Source organism: Aethalodelphis obliquidens, unplaced genomic scaffold, assembly GCF_003676395.1.
Source record: "Aethalodelphis obliquidens isolate GAN/ISIS:26980383/991018 unplaced genomic scaffold, ASM367639v1 scaffold16, whole genome shotgun sequence".
Lineage (NCBI taxonomy): Eukaryota > Metazoa > Chordata > Mammalia > Artiodactyla > Delphinidae > Aethalodelphis > Aethalodelphis obliquidens.
Window position 1 is genome coordinate 22,699,914 of NW_020837960.1, and position 20,712 is coordinate 22,720,625.

The following is a 20,712-nucleotide window of genomic DNA, read 5'->3' on the forward strand; positions in this document are numbered from 1 at the left end:
GTTCTCAGTTTTGTTTTATTTTTAAGTGGGGGATTTGGAATTTTTATGTTTCGGTTACATGGGAAGGGAAGACTTAGCCCACTGCCTACCATCACCACCAATGAAATTCCCCAACTAACTAATGATAAAAGTTAGTTGATGTACTACTTTAAAAATGTGTCTAGTTCTCATTTTCCCCTCTCTGGTTTAATAGCCTTTGATAGGAAAAAGGTTCTCCTAGAATATGTATCATGGAGACTGCTTACCACAGCTGGAGCAATGTTGTCCTGTTCAGCTTGCACATGGGTTCACTCATCCCTGATTTTTTGCTGTACTATATAGATACTGAGCTATAAAGATTACTGTAAGACGGTTACGTGTTCTCATAAAATAGATGCTTTGTGTTCTCCACAGTCTTGACATAAAATAATTCATAGAGATAGCTAACCTCACGCTATGAACATGAAGATGTGACTAACCATCTTTGATACCATTTAAGGAAGACAGTTTACTCAAGGAAAGTGGGAATAAGGGTAGTATGTACGTTAAGGACCCACTGTGCTTTAAAATAGATACAGCTTAGAAAAAATACACCTCTATGGTGACTTAAATGGGGCTCATCTAAAACTAAATGCTGTCCCAAAGAACCATGAACCATCAAATCATAATTGGTCTTCTGTTATTATTTATAAAGGTATGTGAAGGATAATTCTGAATGATCAAAGCATATTTACAAACCCTTCCAAAGAATTTTCATCTGAAGTTTTCCTCCCTATGAAAAAAATATGCGTATCTTTAATCTTGAATATCATTGACTTTTGGAATCACTCTTTTTGTTCATCATTACTGCAGTGTTGAAATGTTTGAAGATGAGGGTGGTTGTCTGGGAGTGTTTGGAGATGAAACGCTGCTGAAATCTGGGTTCTTGGCCATCTTCTCTGTCCTGTACTCCTCTTGCTCGCATATCCATGGCAGGCTTAGGAGGCAAGAAGAATCACAGAGGAAGAATCTGAGCGTATGAGTAATGTGGCACACAGCTTTTACACAGCGTTCTTCTCAAGCTCTCCCATCTCCCCTAAACACTTACGTTCTGGTGCGGTCAGTGCCCTGTGCACTTCTGTGCCTTTGTGTCTTCCCTCTTGGTTTGGTTTGGTTTGGTTTGGTTTGGTTTTCTGCGGCACGCGGGCCCCTCACTGCTGGGGCCTCTCCCGCTGCGGAGCACAGGCTCCGGATGCGCAAGCCCAGCAGCCACGGCTCACGGGCCCAGCTGCTCCGCGGCACATGGGATCCTCCCGGACTGGGGCACGAACCTGTGTCCCCTGCATCGGCAGGCAGACTCTCAACCACTGCGCCACCGGGGAAGCCCTGTGTCTTCCCTCTTATTGCTTCCTCTTTTTCTGGAGGAAACTCTTACTCCTACTCGTAGGCCCAGCTCAAAGATGAGAATGTAGAGCAGAGGTAGGTGCTCTGTGCACAATGGCTTTCTTCTCCCCTTGCTGCCAGGCCTTCCCTTTCTGCTATGAGAGCCCTTTCCAGGGTAGGTTGACAGTTACACTGGGGCTTTGGCCTCAGACTGCACCAAGTTCAAGTCCTGGCTCTGCCACTGTGTGGCTGTATGGCCCTTGGTAAGTCCCTTGTCTTGATAAGCCTCGATTTCATCTGTATAAACGGTCGCACTTGGACCTAGCATGTAGCCATGAATAAGATAGCACATGTAAAGGAATTAGCATCCTACCTGGCATTCAAGAAGTGCTCCGTGAATCGTAACTATTAATGACTTTGTCAGAGTTGTTAATGTTTTGACCTTTTTTCTTTAAGGATAGAGATGGAGTTTTAATCTTTGAATAGCTACAGTGTCTGGCACATAGTAGATGCTCAAGAAATATTTGCCACGTGGATGAATTAATGAATAAGTTTGGAGCGGGGGTTGTGAGTGAACAGCAGGAATATTTCATATTCTTCTGGACAAGCTGCCTTCCCCTTTCACCTTTTTCTTTGCCTGCTGGTGTCCCGATGCCCCCCAGTTCAGACCCCTTGAAAGAAACTACCAGAATAGAGTTGATGTCCTTGTTTGGAGTCTCATTTATTCATTCAGTATTCATTAAACAAGTACTATTGGGCTCCTCCTACGTGTCCAGACACAACTTCCCATCTGAAAACAAAGTTCCACTTTTCCGCTGCTGAAAATAGATTGTGTTTTTATGTATGGAGCTGAGTCCGTGCACTTTCCTGTTTTAGCATATTTTAGTTATGCCTCTTTCTTCTTCTACGATATCAGGGGCTTTCCGTTTATCTTTTCAGCCACGAAAAATTTCCTTGAATTGTCCAAGGCTATTTACCCTATGCTAAAATCTCCAGATGAACAGGCAGAGCTCCTGAGGTGTTTGGCAGGAGGGGCTACCAGACAGTTTCCTGTGTATGGAACAGGGAAATAAGATGTGGTTGAAGCAGCAGCTGCCTGTGTTAGTAAAATAGTTGACTGTTCCTTTACCATAGAACACCTTCATATGACAAGGTAGACTAAAGCCATGATCGTGGATGACATACTCCTAAGGACACAGATTGTATCTGGGACCCTTTCTGGGGTTTCCAGAATACTTGATAAAATTTGTTTGTTAGATACTGACATCTATCTGATTAACATTTTCCTAAGTCAAAGGCACTAGAAACCTCACAAATATGTTAGTAAATGGAATCAAAAAACTTGACAGTGTTTCCCAGTTACGTGTGTTAAGGATGATTCCACGGAATTAAATTAGTTGTAGAGATTTTTGCTCATCACTGACTCATTGCAGATTTGTGCCAGAGAGAAAGGCCGTTTACCTTGATTTTGACTCATACTCTGGAGGTTCAGAATTTAACGATGAAGGTAACAGTCATCCAAAGCTACTGGAAATAATGTAATAATGCCTATAGTTTTATTCTCTGTATTGTATTTTAATGAAAGGTCTTAAAGAATAAAAATGCAAAAAGCAGAAAAAGTCTACCACTGAATAATCATCACTGAATAATAGGTATTTAAGGAGAGAGGCGAAAGAGATTCTCTAAGAAACAGTGATTGTATAACTAATTGTTGAATGTGTTGGGTCACATTCCTCTCAGTAAGATGAGAGCACATTAGAGCACGAAAATCCCTTATGATGTTCCAGCTGGTACCAACCAAGCTGAATTTCTCTGACTCATCCAGGGTTACTTACCTCCTGCTAACCCACACTGTGGCATGTCAAGTTCTAGAGCATCTACACTGAGGAAGAATGATAATCCCAGGGGTCAGAGGAATAACAAAAACATGGAAGGAAGGTCAGAAAATCCCCCTCCATCTGCTCTGGCTCCTACCCCAGTCATGAGAATTTGAAAAGGGGAAGAGGGCAGATGAGAATAAACAATGAGGGAAGGAATCTCCAAAGGTGAGCCCACCGAAAACCAGTTTCCAAATGAAGTTGTGTCCTAGCTGGTACAGAAGATGCTGTGGGCAGTAAGGGGACAAAACACAGTAATTTATTTTGCACACAGCTGCACTCAAAACTCACCACATTTAATATTTCTTAGAAGCATCATTGAGACAGGATTCACATACCATACAACCTACCCACTTAGAGTGTACGATTCAGTGGCTTTTAGTGTGTTTGCAGAATTGTGTAAACAATTCTAACCATGACCATGATCAAGGTTAGAACATTTTCTTCACCACAGAAATAAACCCCCTACCCCTGAACAGTCCCACAGTTCATTTTTATTCAAACAGAAGGAGAAGAATCCTGTATTTGTAAACCTAGGTTTATAATATAGTCCTTTTTGTGTGACAAAAGTAATGTTATAATTGGGGATAAAGCAACTATGATTGTTATAGCTCTTACAAGGAAATGGTAACTCAAAAGGTTGGAAGATTTTTCCAGCTTGGTTTTTTATGAACATTTTGATTTTTTACAAATATTATAAACTTCAACATTTTGTGCTATTTCCTAGAGACAGAACTCCACTGTATAGTCTATCTATGTTTACATACATTTGTGGTCATTTCCAGAACCTATAATGCCACCCACCTAATGAAAACGTTCCTTGAAAACACTTTGTGACCTTTTGTTTAAATATCATATTGGATGGGTTCTTTGCAATAATTAATTCCCAGAACCTATAAAAGAAAAGATTATCCAATTATAATGCAAAACAATTAATTCTGTATGGCCTAACACTATGAAATTTTAAAGTCAGGAGACAAATTAAAAAACACTACTTTTGTAAAACATACCCTTTAAGGGACTAAATTTTGCAACACACAAAGAGTATTTATCAAGCAGTAAAGAAAAGGACAAACAACAGAAAAATGATGAAGGATGTGGACAGGCAGTTCACAAGAGAGAAAATCCAAATGACTTACAAATATATGGGAAGTAAGCTTTCAATTCACTAAGTAGTAACGAACTGTAAATGAACACAACCGTGAAATCCCATTTTTACTTAACAGGTAAAGAAAGTGTTGTGAAAATATGAAGAAACACACTCTCATAAGAAAGAGAGTCGATAAGAGAGTGGAGAGTGCCAAACGGCACCAACCTGTAAGAACTTTAAAGGCACATCTGTCTTTGATCATTGATCTGGCAATGTGTCTCTAGAAAACTTTGTGCACAAGTGTACAAAAGTATATGTATAAAGTTTATTGTAGTTTATTTGTAACCACAAAAATCTAGAGAAAAAGGTAAATGCTATCAACAGAGGTCTGGCTAAAAAAGTTACGATATATTCATTTATTGGGATACTGTGCTGTCACTAATAAGAATTAGGCCAACCTAAATGGGCCAATATGGTAACTTGTCCAATATGTATTGTTAAGTGGGGGAAAAACATCAGAGTATCAATATTATGTATTATTTTCTATTGTAATACAAAAGAACACATACATACATATATGTACACAAATGCATATATATGTGCACACTTGCATATGCACTGATTTTTATGATAGACTCCCAAGAAATTGTTAGCAGTGATTACCTCTGGGTGCTGAACTGAGAGAGGAAGAGGGAGAGAGACAGTTTTATTTCATGCCCTTCTTCACTGTTTGGATTCACTTATCAAAATTCACATTTTGTAAAGCTTCAGAACATCTTCACACTTAAAGAGCAACACTGTATAGTACAGAAAATTGGAAATGCAGAAAAACATAAAGAAAAAATTAAAGACCTAAACAGACATTTCTCCAAAGAAGACATACGGATGGCCAAGAAGCACATGAAAAGCTGCTCAACATCACTAATTATTAGAGAAATGCAGATCAAAACTACAGGGAGGTATCACCTCACACCAGTTAGAATGGGCATCATCAGAAAATCTACAAACAACAAATGCTGGAGAGGGTGTGGAGAAAAGGGGACCCTCTTGCACTTTTGGTGGGAATGTAAATCGATACAGCCACTATGGAGAACAGTATGGAGGTTCCTTAACAAACTAAACATAGAATTACCGTATGACCCAGCAATCCCACTACTGGGCATATACCCAGAGACAACCATAATTCAAAAAGACACATGCACCTCAATGTTCAGTGCAGCACTATTTACAATAGCCAGGTCATGGAAGCAACCTAAATGCCCATCGACAGACGAATGGGAAGATGTGGTACATATATACAATGGAATATTACTCAGCCATAAAAAGGAACAAAATTGGGTCATTTGTAGAGACGTGGATGGATCTAGAGACTGTCATACAGAGTGAAGTAACTCAGAAAGAGAAAAAAAAATATCATATATTAACACATACATATGGAACCTAGAAAAATGGTACAGATGAACTGGTACAGGGCAGAAATTGAGACACAGATGTAGAGAACAAATGTATGGACACCAAGGGGGGAAAGTGGTGGTGGTGGGATGAATTGGGAGATTGGGATTGACATATATACACTACCTGCTGTATAAAAAAATAAATTAAAAAGAAAAAAGTGGTTGCCAAGGAAAGACACAGAAAATTCTAGCATGCAGAGCATGGCATAGCTTCTGACTCCTAGTTTGGGATGATTTATTGCTTTCTTTTAACTGTTTTGCACTGTTGGAATTTTTATAATGGTTAAAGGTCATCTTTATACAAATAATACATCCATTTTTGGTAGATTATTTTCAAAGAAAAATTATGAAATTATGCATTAAATGTTGAAACTTTTATGTATAATCATATTTTCTCCATTAAGTGGGGCCCGGTAGACCTCTCTAGAATCCTGTGGTTGTTGAGAGACCATTGTGTTAGATATCGTCTCTTTTAGCCTAAATGATGTTTTAAGTTTCTTTAAAAATAAAAATTGGGGGCTTCCCTGGTGGTGCAGTGGTTGAGAGTCTGCCTGCCAATGCAGGGGACACGGGTTCGAGCCCTGGTCTGGGAGGATCCCACATGCCGCGGAGCAGCTAGGCCCGTGAGCCACAACTACTAAGCCTGCGCGTCTGGAGCTTATGCTCCACAACAAGAGAGGCCGCAACAGTGAGAGGCCTGTGCACCGCAATGAAGAGTGGCCCCCGCTCGCCGCAACTAGAGAAAGACCTCGCATAGAAACGAAGACCCAACATAGCCAAAAATAAATAAATAAAATTTAAAAACATGTTTAAAAAAATAAAAATTGGGACTTCCTTGATGGCATAGTGGTTAAGGATCCACCTGCCAGTGCAGGGGACGCGGGTTCAAGCCCTGGTCCGGGAAGATCCCACACGCCGCGGAGCGACTAAGCCCATGCGTCACAACTACTGAAGCCCGTGCGCTTAGAGCCTGTGCTCCACAACAAGAGAAGATACCACAACGAGAAGCCCGCGCACTGCAACGAAGAGGAGCCCCTGCTCACCACAGCTAGAGAAAGCCCGCGCACAGCAACAAAGACCCAGCGCAGCCAGTAAATGAACAAATAAATAAATATAAAAATTATTGGGTACATGATGTGCCAGGAAGGATGGGGAGAACAAGATTACTCATCTGTTTTCTAACTCAAACAGACTTCCAAAAATTATTTAAATACATTTCTGCTAATATTTTTGGGAAGGAAAACAAAATCCTCTCCATGTGAAATCAAATGTCTTTAAATATGGCTTGACACTTTCCTCTTTATTTTGGAAATGAAGAGCCAAGTTTGCCATAAAAAATACAAGTTTACCTTAGCTCGACATTGCAGTTTATTGGGTAAATACTTGAAAATGCTAAGTCTAGACGTATCTGCTGAAGTGATTCAGTGACCTCCTCGGCCAGAGATAACTATCCTAGTAGATTGCAATAATGACTTACTCGTTTGATGGCTGAGGGCCAAATGCAGATAGAATTATCATCTGATTTCAGGCAGCTTTCCAGCAAGTCAACTCTAATGCCTCCTTTCTAACCAGGCCCTTTTACTTGAAAGACCGCAATCCCTCCAAAATGCTATATACTGTCATATTAGATGGCTACCTTCATATGACTACAATATTTATCAGCCTTGAAATACTATAGCCCAGGGACTTACGTAAGTACTGCACAGGGAATTCATTTCAAGCCACATCTGACCCCTTGTTTTAAAGGTGATCTTCAAATAGGTTTAAGCGGAATAAATCAAGTTTTCAACCCATATTCTGCCTTCTCCTAGTAAAAAAGAAAAGAGGCTTTAAAGGTTTCTAACCTTTTTCTTCTTTTCTTCACTTTGGGATACAAGATTAATCACATCTACCCAGAGATGTAATTTAATGTCTGTCATCTGGAATAGAAGGGAAAATAGATAAATGGCTCATGAAGAGGGTACTTGAAAATTAAACTGTACAACCAAGGATTTTACTAGGCAGTTAATGTGAAGGATACTTCTCATTAAAAGGAAAGTCAAGTAACAAGGAAACATGAGAAACAGGATAATAAATATGACAGTTTTTGGCAAAAGTGAGGAAAGGAAATCTTAAGTTTTCAGAACAGGATACAGAGAATTACCCACAGAATTAACTCACTCTTAAAATATCTCCCTCACGTTGCATGAATGTGAAAGAAGTTAGAAAGAAGACATTGTTCAGACATGTGTCTAGTCCAGGAAAACTCTGTCATTCATAACTTTACGTTCCCTATATATGTGTGGACATACTTCCCTTTGAAAATCCATTCCTATCCTATTCATGTTGCTATAACTCTGCCCTTAACAAATAACCTAGCTTCCAGACATAAGGGATTAAGTTGTGCTCCTTGAGATCAGGTCCTAGATAATGGTCTTCCTCAGGTTTTCACAGAGTTAGGAACAGGGAATTTTTGTTTAAAACTGATATTAATATCTGCTCTTCCCAGATTCCATTTCCTTATCATTCTTTCCCATAGACTTTCTCCCTCATGGAAAAATGACTCATGTGAAACAAGGTGAAAGGGAAGGGTTGAGAAGCGAATACAGCATCTTTTGTGGTCTGTGAGCAACCCAGATCACGCAGCCAGAAATCCAGTGGGTCACAAAAATGATGGCAAATACCTTGTCTGATGGTGCACTGTTTCTTTTAACTGTTTCATCCTGAACTGAAAGACCCAGCTGAACTGCTTGAAAAGGCAGTGCCAGCAACAGCTAGGAGATTCACCAGGAAATGCCCACTGCACATTGGTTGTGCCTTTTTCAGGTGTTCCCTTCACTTCCTTGCCCACCCAAACAGATCACTTGTGGAACTTGGACAACCTGTAATTTCCCCCAAGCTTTTAACATGCAGCCTTATTAGCTATATTTGACAAGTGTGTCACCTAAGTGATTGCCAGCTGTGGAAGAGCAGGATATATCTACTGAGGTGAACTCTTCAGTTTGTCAAAAATAGAAGCAACTCAGAACATTTCTTCTTTCGATTTGTATTGCCATCCGGCTGAAAACACAGTTGCCTTCTCAGCAAACGTTGCAGGACTGAAGAGGGAGTGGCCCTGGAGAAGCTTAGACTATATTAATGATCCTAGAAAGTGTAGCACCTAGAAATGTATCTCTTATTTCTATTAAACCTGTGCAGTTTTGTCTCTGGGCTTTAAAGCTAAACATCTTTATTGGAGTATAATTGCTTTACAGTAGTGTGTTAGTTTCTGCTTTATAACAAAGTGAATCAGTTATACATATACATATGTTCCCATATCTCTTCCCTCTTGCGTCTCCCTCCCTCCCACCCTCCCTATCCCACCCCTCTAGGTGGTCACAAAGCACCGAGCTGATCTCCCTGTGCTATGCGCTGCTTCCCACTAGCTATCTATTTTACGTTTGGTAGTGTATATACGTCCATGCCACTCTCTCACTTTGTCCCTGCTTACCCTTCCCCCTCCCTGCATCCTCAAGTCCATTCTCTAGTAGGTCTGTTTTATTCCCTTCTTGCCTCTAGGTTCTTTATGACCTTTTTTTTTTCCCCTTAGATTCCATATATATGTGTTAGCATATGGTATTTGTTTTTCTCTTTCTGACTTAATTCACTCCGTATGACAGACTCTAGGTCCATCCACCTCACTACAAATAACTCAATTTCATTTCTTTTTATGGCTGAGTAATATTCCATTGTATATATGTGCCACATCTTCTTTATCCATTCATCTCTTGATGGACACTTAGGTTGCTTCCACGTCCTAGCTATTGTAAATAGAACTGCAATGAATATTTTGGTACATGACTCTTTTTGAATTATGGTTTTCTCAGGGTATATGCCCAGCAGTGGGATTGCTGGATCATATGGTAGTTCTATTTTTAGTTTTTTTTAAGGAACCTCCATACTGTTCTCCATAGTGGCTGTATCAATTAAATTTTTTTTTATCCTATTTAATCTCTAAATGAAATAACTTGACTTTCTGTTTTCCCTGAAGCAGTATAACAGTCAGGAAAGCTATTGACAGACTGTAAAAGCTGTCCTGTTGTGGGCATTGTCTGTTTTCTGTACTGATTGTGAAAAGAAGGAAAGAATGTATTTCATCCCCGTGTCCTGTGTTCTCTCATGCTGCTATCTTCAAAGAGTACCCTAGAAATCCACAGGCAGAACTGATTCCCAGAAAACTAATTTTTATGCAGCACTTAATTTAATTTCTCCAGTGGATCTCCCTGGTGGCACTCTTAGAACATTCTTAGAAGCATTGCTTGTGTGGTACCAATGGGGGACTTTTACAAATATTTTGTTTTTTCAGGGTAGGTATTTCTGTAATATCCCAAGAAGTCATTCATTCTAAAACCTGTTGATATTTAGAACAATATCTAACTGCTTGTAGGAAAACGAATGGCTGCCGTACTTTTAAGTATCTCCTTGGAAGGAAATGAAAGCTCTCTTAAGAACCTAGTCAACCTTTATTATCTAGCAGCTTTCCTTTATGTCCTGATTTTTTTCTGCTCTGCCACATGCACACGTTTGTGTTACCTGTTTCTTCCCTGAAGCAGCTGAGTCTTGTCAACCCCCATGATTGTCCCTATTCCTTGAAGGCAAAACCTCTAAATAAAATTCTTTCCCAGTGAGACTTTGCTTAGAAGTAGATTTGCATCGTTATTCTTGAGTATCACTCAATCCCTTTATAACCATGTAACTTCAGCTTCTCGTTTATCATGACAGTCATTCTGTCTGATTACTTTCTTCTGCACTAGAGTCTGAGTGTTTATTCCTGGTTTTATAGTTAAGGGTTTTTTCCCCTTAGTTTCCCTATTGGTTTTTTTTTTTTTTTTAATTCTCCTTGAGATGACAGGGCAGACTCAGAGGCTCAAACACATTGGAGAATTATCTTCCCAAGCCTTGCCTTTTCCTCAGGACATGAAAGCAGGGACCCCCAAATCTCATTTACCCCATGTTGATGCAGGTTTGGGTGTCTTTTCTCAGGATGAGACTCAGCTGATTATTCCTCAAATGCAGGAACCTCTTGCTGGGGAAAAATCTCTTGTTCCTAATCAGGCCTGAGGTCCACTCCACAGAACATTTAGATGAGGGCATATGACTTTCTGGAAACTTCTTTTGTACACAAGTCCCTCTCCCCACCAAGAACCTGGTTCTTCTGCTTTAACCGACAGATAATGAGCTGGCTGGGACGGGATATTTTCCAATATATCCCGCAGTTCTCCTAAATCTCTTTAATTATCAGAACCACCCAAGGTACTTGTTAAAAATATAGATTCCCAGAACCTCATCCCAGACCTACTGCATCAAAGCATCTGGGGAAGGGGTTTGGGAAGTTGAATGTTCAACAGTAACCCCCAAGTGATTCTTATCATAGGGAAAGCTAGAGACACTACTGTAAAATATTGCCCTCTCAAGAAGATGTTAGACTATGTCTGTTATTATTTTATTTTTTATTTTTTTGCGGTACGCGGGCCTCTCACTGCTGTGACCTCTCCCGTTGCGGAGCACAGGCTCCGGACGCACAGGCTCAGCGGCCATGGCTCACGGGCCCCGCCGCTCCGCGGCATGTGGGATCTTCCCAGACTGGGGCACGAACCCACATCCCCTGCATCGGCAGGCGGACCCTCAACCACTGCGCCAACAGGGAAGCCCTATGTCTGTTATTTAATGCCTTCCTACAGTTACTAATTCCTACTTATTACCATCTATGGCCCTGTTTCTTAAATTATTCCTTGAGTGTCAGAATCATAATCAGCTGAGGTGCTTGTCCAAGATGCAGATGCCTGGCCTTTGAGGTCAGAATCTCTGGGGACTGGAACGAGGGACCTGTTGTTTTTCACATGCTCCCCTAGATCAGAGCCACTGATCTAAGGCGTCCATCCATAGTTCTAGAGCAGTTCTTTTCAAGCTTTAATGTGAATACAAATTACTAGGAACGTTGGTAAAGTGCACATTCTGATTCAGTAGGTCTGGGGTGGGACCGGAGAGTCTGCAAGCTCTCGGGCGATGTTGAGGCTGCTCGCCCATGGACCACATTAGCACAAGATGCTAGAGAACTTCTCTAAGCAAAATGCCCCAAACTGTTGGACAGCATAGAGCCTGTGACTCTGTTTTGATGGGAGAAGAGTGGACCCCATCTAAGCTATGACTAGTCCTAATTTCATTAAGGGGGCACAGGATAATTTAGAACAGAGCCTTACCCATTGTGAATGACACGCCTGGCATTCTCAGCGTTCATCACGTGGGCTGCCCTGTAACTCCATACCTTTCCCAGTGAGACCCTTCCAGACCTCCCGACTCCTGAACCACTCGGGCCTGGGCTGGACCCACTGGACCAAGAATGTACACTTACCTTTGTTTCTGCAGGAGCGGGATAAAGTCAGGCATAAAAGTAGCCTTACTCAAGGAGAAAGGTATCAAATTTTTTTCAGTTCATGCTTCTATGATTTTTTATTGTTTTGGGTTTCTTTTGTTTCTTTTTCCTTTCTCTAGGAGAAATTTGTACCCATTTTATTCCTTTTGGTTCTTGGGTAATTTATCTATTTCTTATCTATCTTTCAGATCGTTTCCATCTCGTAGCTAATGGAAACCAGGTGGTCATGCAGTTGTTAATAAATGTGAACTCTTGTTCTCTTCCAAAGTCTGCTTTAGGCTGTCTCAGGATGACAGTTGGTTGTTTTTGAAAATTTGAGTTGGGACCAAATCTCGATAGGATGGATGTTTGTTGTTTTTTCAAGATGGATTTATCTTGCTAATCTATCTCCTCGGGCTGTTAGCTTAGTCCTTTGTTCCAGACGCCACATTGCACAATGACTTCAAATGCTGAGCCTCCGGATTTTCTTCAGTCATTTTCTTATCTATATACCAGAGAATGGCAAAAGGTTGCTGGTCTGTGGACTCACACCGTCAGGGTCACCTGGGGATTTTTCTTAACGCTTCAGGTTCTACCTCCAGTGATTCTAATACTGTTGGTCAAAAGAACAACAAAGATTCTGCATGTTTAAAGAGTGGGAAAGTCTGTCCTTTACCCTGAAGGAAGACCACGGGCCTTGGTAAACTCTTGGTCTCTCCTGCCTTTGGCACCTGAAGCCACTACATTGTGTAGACCAGTCAGTAGGTCTCAGAAGTATACCTGACGAAGGTCGTGTTAGCTGGGACTGTCCTGCCCAGCCCTCCCCACCACCCCCAGTCCACCCTCAAGCTTTGTGGACTGGACTTCCACATCATATCTCAAGTCATTCTCGTCCATCCATTTCTATTACCTGCATCCTGGTCTAAGCCACCACCCTTCCTCTCCTAGATTCGCCCCAGAGTGATCTTTTAGGCTCACAGATCAGAACACAACAATGCCTTTGCTTAAAGCCCTTCTATAACTTCCCATCCTGCTTAGAGTAAAATCCAAACCCCTCATTTGGTCTCCCCAGCCCTGACTTGATCTGGCCCCCGCCTACCTCTTTCCTGTAATCTACCCGTGGCTGGTTCCTTTCTATGTTCGGAGCTCACCTTTGATGTCCTCTACACCCAGAGACCTTCTCTGACCATCACCATCGAGAAACCACTCACCCAGGCGCTGTCACAGCCTCCTTTCACCCCTTGGCAAAGCACTTAGAAAATCAGCTCTTGTTCTTGTTTTTGTTTTTAAGGCCCATTTCAACTTCCCATCAGAGTAGGTACCCTGTCTTCTGATTTACTGCTGCATCGGCACTTAAACAGCAGGGACTTGGTAAATATTTGCAAGATGGATGAATTTAAGCTGAGCCGGGAAGTATGAGCTGAAGTGAGCCAGCACAAGGGCGGAATTGTTCCTTGTGCAGGGAAATTAATGTCCTAAAGCCCAGAGGCAGGAAGATACTTAGTGTTTGTCAGAAACTAAAACAATGTGTTCAGAGGAAGGAAGAGAGAGGAGCTGAGGTGGGCAGGGGCCTTAAAGGCTGCACTAAGGCTGTTCACAAAGAGCAGCAAGGAGTCATAGAAGGGTTTTAAGCGGGGGAGTAACAACAGAATCCTGACAAAAGTTTTCAAGAAAGGCTTGTCCTAAAGTTGCGTCACACACACTCTGACAGGTTGAAAGGCCACAAGATGTCAACTTGTAAATGTTACCTTACTTGGAAAAAGCTTCTTTGCAGATATAATTAATTGAAGGATCTTGAGATGAGATTACCTTAGGTCATCCAGTTGAGCCTGAAATGCCATCGCAAATGTCCACCTAAGAAGGAGGCAAAAGCAGATAACACAGACACGCCTAGGGGAAGTCCATGTGAAGATGGAGGCAGAGATCTCCATGATGGGGCCACAAGCCAAGGAATGCCTGGAACCACCAGAAGGTGGAAGAGGCAAGAAAGAGATTCTCTAGAGCCTTCGAAGGGACTGTGGCCCTGCAACACCTTGATTTCAGATTTCTGGCCTCTAGAACTATGTGCGAGTATATTTTGGTCATTGTAAGCCAACACATTTTTGGTAATTTGTTGTGGCAGCCACAGGAAATCAATACATGCACTTTAGAAAAAAGTCATCATTCAGATGATGTGCACCGTCATGCCTCAGTGAGCATAGGTCAAGTGTGAGATGGGAGATGTTCATGTGCTGTTTCCTCCTGTGGATGCTGTCATAACTCTAATGAAGAAAGGTAAGCCTGTTTCATACAACCTGATGCTCAAGTCAAGTTAGTTACTTCATTTTATGGCCAGCTTAAGAGGGAGAGCCGTGCGTGTTGTGGAAATAAAGAGCAACCAATGAGAACCAGGGAAGGCTATTTACTGTGAGCTTGTTAAAGCAAAGGAGTCAGCGACCATCATTTGCATTTTGGCAGAGACCCAAAGGCAGGCAGAGGAGTGGGAATGCTTTATAGTGGAAAAGGGGAAGGCTTCAGGTGTGCCCTGATTGCTGGCCTGGGGAAGCCGGAAGAGGGAAAACTCCATTGTTTTGAGGCAGTGCTATCTGGCTTAATGAATAGAGTTGCAAATTTCCAGTCTCAATAGGTAAGAACCGAAATCTCCTGCCTGGGTATTTGCACTCAACTAAAATGGCTTGGGTAGCACTATTTGGGGATTGGTTCCAAACGTGTCATTGCAGAGGTTAAGTGGTACTTGGAAGGGAGAGGACTGGACTGAGAGTGCAGTGGATTAGGGGCAATGCTCCTGGCCCTTCTGCAACCGTCAGATTTGCTCAGCACAACATGCAAGTCCTCTTTCTCTACACTGTGCCCCCATGACCTCCTCCATTTTCCAAACTCTCAACTAGGAAACCACCAGCGTTTCAAGACCCCACGTCACTGTGTTCTCAGAGATGGCAAAAACAATCGATGCTGATCCGATTTTAACAGACAATTGGAAGGCTTTCAACACTGCCAGTCACATCATCTACACTGCAGTGGATGCACAGATGCCCGGAACTGTCAATTCACGTTGGCCACATCTACAGCAGTAACGTGCAGAATGCATTGTTTAGGGCCCCAGGCTGGTGGTTGGCGATGGCTTCATTAACACCCTCAAGGAAGAATTGAAGAATTTATTGAAGACCGTTGGAAAGATCGCTAATGGAGAGATCCAAAAGTGGTTCTTAACCAAGGGTTATTCCCCCCAGGGGACATTTGGCAACATGTGGAGACATTTTTTGGTCTTTACAACTAGAGAGATGCTACTGGCATCCAGTGGGTAGAGACCAGGGATTCAACTAGCGACTGGCACCGAACAGTGCAGTTGTTGTGGGAAAAAGGAAAGAATGAGACAGATCAGTGTCGAGAAATGAGGACCTGGTGGAGCAGGCACAAAGCAGCTCTTCCTGTCTAATGTTTGGAAGCCTCCCTCTTTTCCCCAAGGGCTAAAACTTGGAGACTGCACGATGGGCAGGCTGGGACCATGTAGAGGAAGACACTTAGGGGTGACAGACATAGATAGCAGGAACCTGGGTTACCAGGCAATCTCCTAGAGCAAAGCAGCTCCCACGTAACACTCAGCTCTTACTTCGGGAAAATTAACTTTTATTTGACCATCAGGAGAAAAGAAAGTAATTTGGGGAAGAGCATCACTCGTGCTATTAAAACAGTAGATCTGAGTGGTGACTCTTGAGATGTCAGGACGGAACATCCCAGCCCCAGAAAAGCTTCTGCAGAGGTTATGGAAAGGGTCAGCGCTCAGCCAGCAAATGCCTTCAGAGCTGGTTCGTGTCAGTTTCACAGCCAGCAGCCCTGCCGCGTGGGAACATGTGCGTGCCATCTGGAGTCCTGAGCCGGGGGTTCTGAAAGCGGTGGGCCAGTCTAGGTGCTGGCTTTAAACACGCGTGGCTATATTTTTAGAAGGTACTTTAAAAATCTCAGTTTCTGGGACTTTGTTCTCCAGCTAAGCCACTCCAGCTGATGTCTGCTTCCAGCTCAATCTGCTACAGGCTTTATTTTTTAAAGACTATGGTTTCGAGTGTTTCGATCTCCACTGCTTTTATTCCGGACCTGCTGCATTTGGAGCTTAGGAAAGTAACACTGGTTCCAAACCCCATTGCCAGTAGGGAAGGGAGTTTCACTGTAGTGTCAGGATTGGCTCCGAGTCTAGGTGGTGCAGAAACAAGAGGATGGACCTCAGCCCTTATCAGAGCATTGCACCTGGGAGATGCAGATCAACCCTTCCAGCATTTGGATTTTCCTGTAATACTGCCGTGAAGTTCAAGAATCATCATGTTTCTATAGAAAGTAAACTGTGGCCTAGGTCATACCAGGACTGGTCTTTCAGCTCACCCATGCTGACAGACTGGAGGCTAAGCAGGATGGTCAGAGCTTCAAAAACCTTGAGGCAGAAGGTAGTGAATCCCCCAGGCACCGGAGGTGATCAAGAAGAAGCTGGCCAGCCCCTTACCGAGACGGTTGGAGAGGACATTCATGAATTGAGCAGAGAGTTGATTGGGTAACCATTGACAACCTTGATATTCTTGGAGGGTTCCTTCCAACCCAGAGCATATGAACATGTGAGAGCTACTCATTGGACAGTTAGAGAGCCAGAATTGCAGATTCTCTCTTTTGGTGACCAAGCTTGCGCCATATTTATACAAAGTCTCTAGAAATAAATGTGCTCCCTAGCTGTCTTTTGCACATAGCCACAGACAGGACTATTGTTGCATTTGGAAGCTTCTTACCTTTGCCAAGTTAAGAGGAAGCTTGTCTTTGTAATCAGGATGGGGAAGAAAGCACAAAGCATCTACTGCTGATAATGGATGCTTCTAGATGAACTTGCCCATCTCCTGAATAGCTCAGAACAACTGAATTTAGAGTTGTGATCTCTGAGAGGTCTCTGCCTGACAGTGATTTTATTCTGCTGGTTTTAAAAAGAGATTACAGCCGATGCAGGGGACACGGGTTCGATCCCTGGTCCAGGAAGATCCCACATGCCGCAGAGCAACTAAGCCCGTGCACCACAACTACTGAGCCTGCGCTCTAGAGCCCATGCGCCACAACTACTGAGCCCACATGCCACAACTACTGAAGCCTGCGCACCTCGAGTCCATCCTCCGCAACAAGAAGCCACCACAGTGAGAAGCCCACGCACCACAATGAAGAGTAGCCCCCGCTCGTTCCAAGTAGAGAAAGCCCGTGTGCAGCAATGAAGACCCAACGCAGCCAAAACTAAATGAATAAAATAAATTTATATATAAAAAAAGATGTTACAGGAGTAAAAAATTCCTTGTTTAAAGGATATCCTCTAGCCAGCCTGCAAATGTCACTAAAGCTGCCTAGGCATTTAGGGGACATCACCTTTGTCTTTCAAGATTCTCCAAAAGATACTAGTGGGCTCCTTTGAATGCATGAGCATCTCTGCTGTGTGAGCTCAGGTGAACTGCTGGTGCCGCCAGTAGAGTTCTATAATCATTTCTATTCTTTAGCACCTTTCGTTATACATCAGCCCACCTACCACCTGTTTCTGAGTCGGGAGAATTTGCATACGTGGAGGTTCTCATGCCACTGGGAACGTGGCCAAAGAATGTATTCCTTCTCCAGTTTCCTGCCTCTACATCCGCATCTGGGTTGTCTCTAAATCTGGCCATCACAGAAGGCCTGTTTCTTGAGTTGGGGTCCAGAGTGAAGGTGGGAAATGTCGTAACTTCTGTCTTACCAAATCCTGAGAACGTCTGTAAAGCTAACATTAGTACAGACCATATGGAGAACGGTACTTTCCCCCTCATAGAGCTATGATTGCAGGGACTTTCTGAAGCAGAGATTTAATCAGAGCTTGCTTGCTTACTTGCTTGCTATGGGGGGTGGGGGGTCAGTTATCACAGACCCAGTTCATGTGCTTCATCTGATTTTCTGTACTTGGGTAGGCTGCAATCTTCAGTAGCAAGAGAAATTACTCTCCTGAAGCTTCCTTCAATCTCATCCTCCTTAAGAAGTGTCCATGTTGTCCAGTATCCCCACAGCCAAAGGAAGTGCAGCCCGCTTAATGTGAGAGTACCAAAAATACCAGAATGAAGGGATTGCCCTCAAAGGCAAATGACCCCAGAAGAGGAGGGAGGGTGCAGGGTGCTGTCTCCTTCCTTGCCAGACTCTCTGAAATGTCCTTCATGAGAAGAAATAAGGTTTTCTACTTTACTGGCCGTGTACATCATGTTACGCACAATGTTTCTAAATTGTGGTTTTAAGCTGACAAAGATTTTGGCATTCTCTCCAAAGGAATGAAGTATTTGTCCTTCACGGCATCTTTTATCACCATAAAATACCATTCCCATTTAAATTAATTAAAATACTTAAAATCTAAACTTTAATGGGAAAGATGGTTGAAGTCTTTTTTTTATAATTTATAGCTTGGCAGTACAATTTTCTTCGATTGGTTTTATTTTGACCTTGGGAAAAAAAGAAGTTACTATCATTGTTTTGTTTCTGTTTTCCTGTATTCAGCCCTAGCCTTTCAGAATTATCCTAATCCTCTGTATGACTCATGAAGCTTCGCTCTTATACTGAAGGCAAGTGGTATGAGATTTGTAATACTTGTAGTTATCTTTCAGACTCCATGATTCCCCCAAGCGATCGCTTCACTACGATCCCACTTCTGAAAGAGAGTTCATTGTTTCTTTTTTGGGGGGATGCAGTAAGCACGTTGATTGAATTGCAGCTTTAGTATTTAAATTTTAATTTAATGTTGACACGAGAACTGGTTGTTTGCCGTCCTTCCCATTGTCCGCCATCACCCACTTGTCTGTCTTCGACCATGGGCACTGATAACAATTTTCCAGCCTTGATTCACAATGAAGCAGCCTGCTTAGGCCACCACATCAGATCCTGGGGTGGTGAGGAAGCCACTAAACCGAGAGACTTCGATTCTGATGCAAGTCACTTAGCCTCTCGGAGACTCAGTTTCCTTATCTGTAAAATGGGAGGTTGGATTACCCTAATGAATACTAAGAGTTCGCACAAGTAGTAACAAGGTCAATAACAATGTGGGCCCATACTTGCTGAGCAGCTATTCCGTCCTTTTCCATATGCCAGGCCTAGGTGGTACCCAGGGGAGTAGGGGGTGGGGAGGCAGAGGAGTAAATGAATACTTTTGATAGATTAATAGTATGGTGAGAACTAAGCTCCAGAGAAACTGGAGAAGCATGGCATGCGTCCACAAGGTTTTTTTCAATATTCTGAAAATCAAATAAAACGCCTACATTTGCTCTGGTAAGACTTAGCCACCTGACGAAAATACCGACTTTCTTTCTGGGAGCTGGAAAAATGTCAGTTTGGTGTGGAGAGATCGGTTCTATTCTGCCGATCCTGAGCCCTGGCTGGTAGGTGGGGTCCGTAACCAGCAGCTCTGCCTCCTGTGGCAAACAGCCTGCGACAAACCCTAAAGTCAACTTTTTAACTCATGTTGCAGCTCACGTATGGGTGTTATGACCAGTGTGCACCATCTGGTAGCTTTCTCTTTTACCCATTCATCCCTGCTAACAAGATACCGAGCTTTTAAAATTATTATCTTAAATTTATGTGACCTCTAAACATTCAGGACCTAGGACCAAAAGTCTTGGTCATCTTGTCCTCGTTATATAGTCCTGGTTTTCGTTTAAACTGAGAAATGTATTGTTACTTTATGCAATTTGTTTCATAAGCCAACATTTTTCAAACATGAGGTCCGCAAAATAAAAATTAGCAGAAAAGAGCCCTCGCTGGTTAAAAGATTCCACTCTGGACTACCAGGTGGGCGGTGTTTCTAGTTCCCAAACCGTGTGTGTTCCCTGTCGTGCCTGCAGAGCTCAGCACCTGGCATGGAGCAGACACGTGGTAAAAGTGTAACTGGGGGGCTTCCCAGGTGGCGCAGTGGTTGAGAGTCTGCCTGCCGATGCAGGGGACACGGGTTCGTGCCCCGGTGCGGGAGGATCCCACATGCTGCGGAGCGGCTGGGCCCCTGAGCCATGGCCGCTGAGCCTGCGCGTCCGGAGCCTGTGCTCCGCAACGGGAGAGGCCACAACAGTGAGAGTCCCGCGTACCGCAAAAAAAAAAAAAGTAACTGGAAGCACGCCAGTGGGCAGGCAGCATTACAGCAGTCTGATTTGGTTGCTAATGTACTTCTGAAAGGCCAGACCAACGTCCAAAGGCTGGGACAAACTCCGGGATGTGTTGTCCATTGTGGGGACAGAGCCTTGAGCCAAGTGGATGTCCTCTTCACATGGTCCAAAGATCTGTTTTGGGAATTAAAACCTCCGTAGACACCCTCTCAGGCACTATTCACATGGTGGTTCTGATCGTGTCTTCTGATATCATTATGTTATGCTTCTTGCTTACTTCCACCTTTTAATTTGTGCTGATACGTGCATATGTGTAGTTTGTTTTTGTTCTTCTTTTTTTAAAGAAATTGGCATCTCCTGCAGGTCCACCTGGGCAGGACCCAAGCAGCCAATGGCGGTGGTGGCTGGGGGTGTGTGGTCCCGGAACCAAATCCCCATGGATACAGAGGGACAACCGTATTTA

At 43.0% G+C, this 20,712-nt stretch overlaps 1 protein-coding gene across 2 annotated transcripts in view; it reads left to right on the forward strand.

Annotated features, from left to right (window-relative positions):
* Positions 1 to 20,712, forward strand: part of DCLK1 (doublecortin like kinase 1) — a 324,314-nt gene that overhangs the window by 209,510 nt on the left and 94,092 nt on the right. The window lies entirely within an intron of this gene.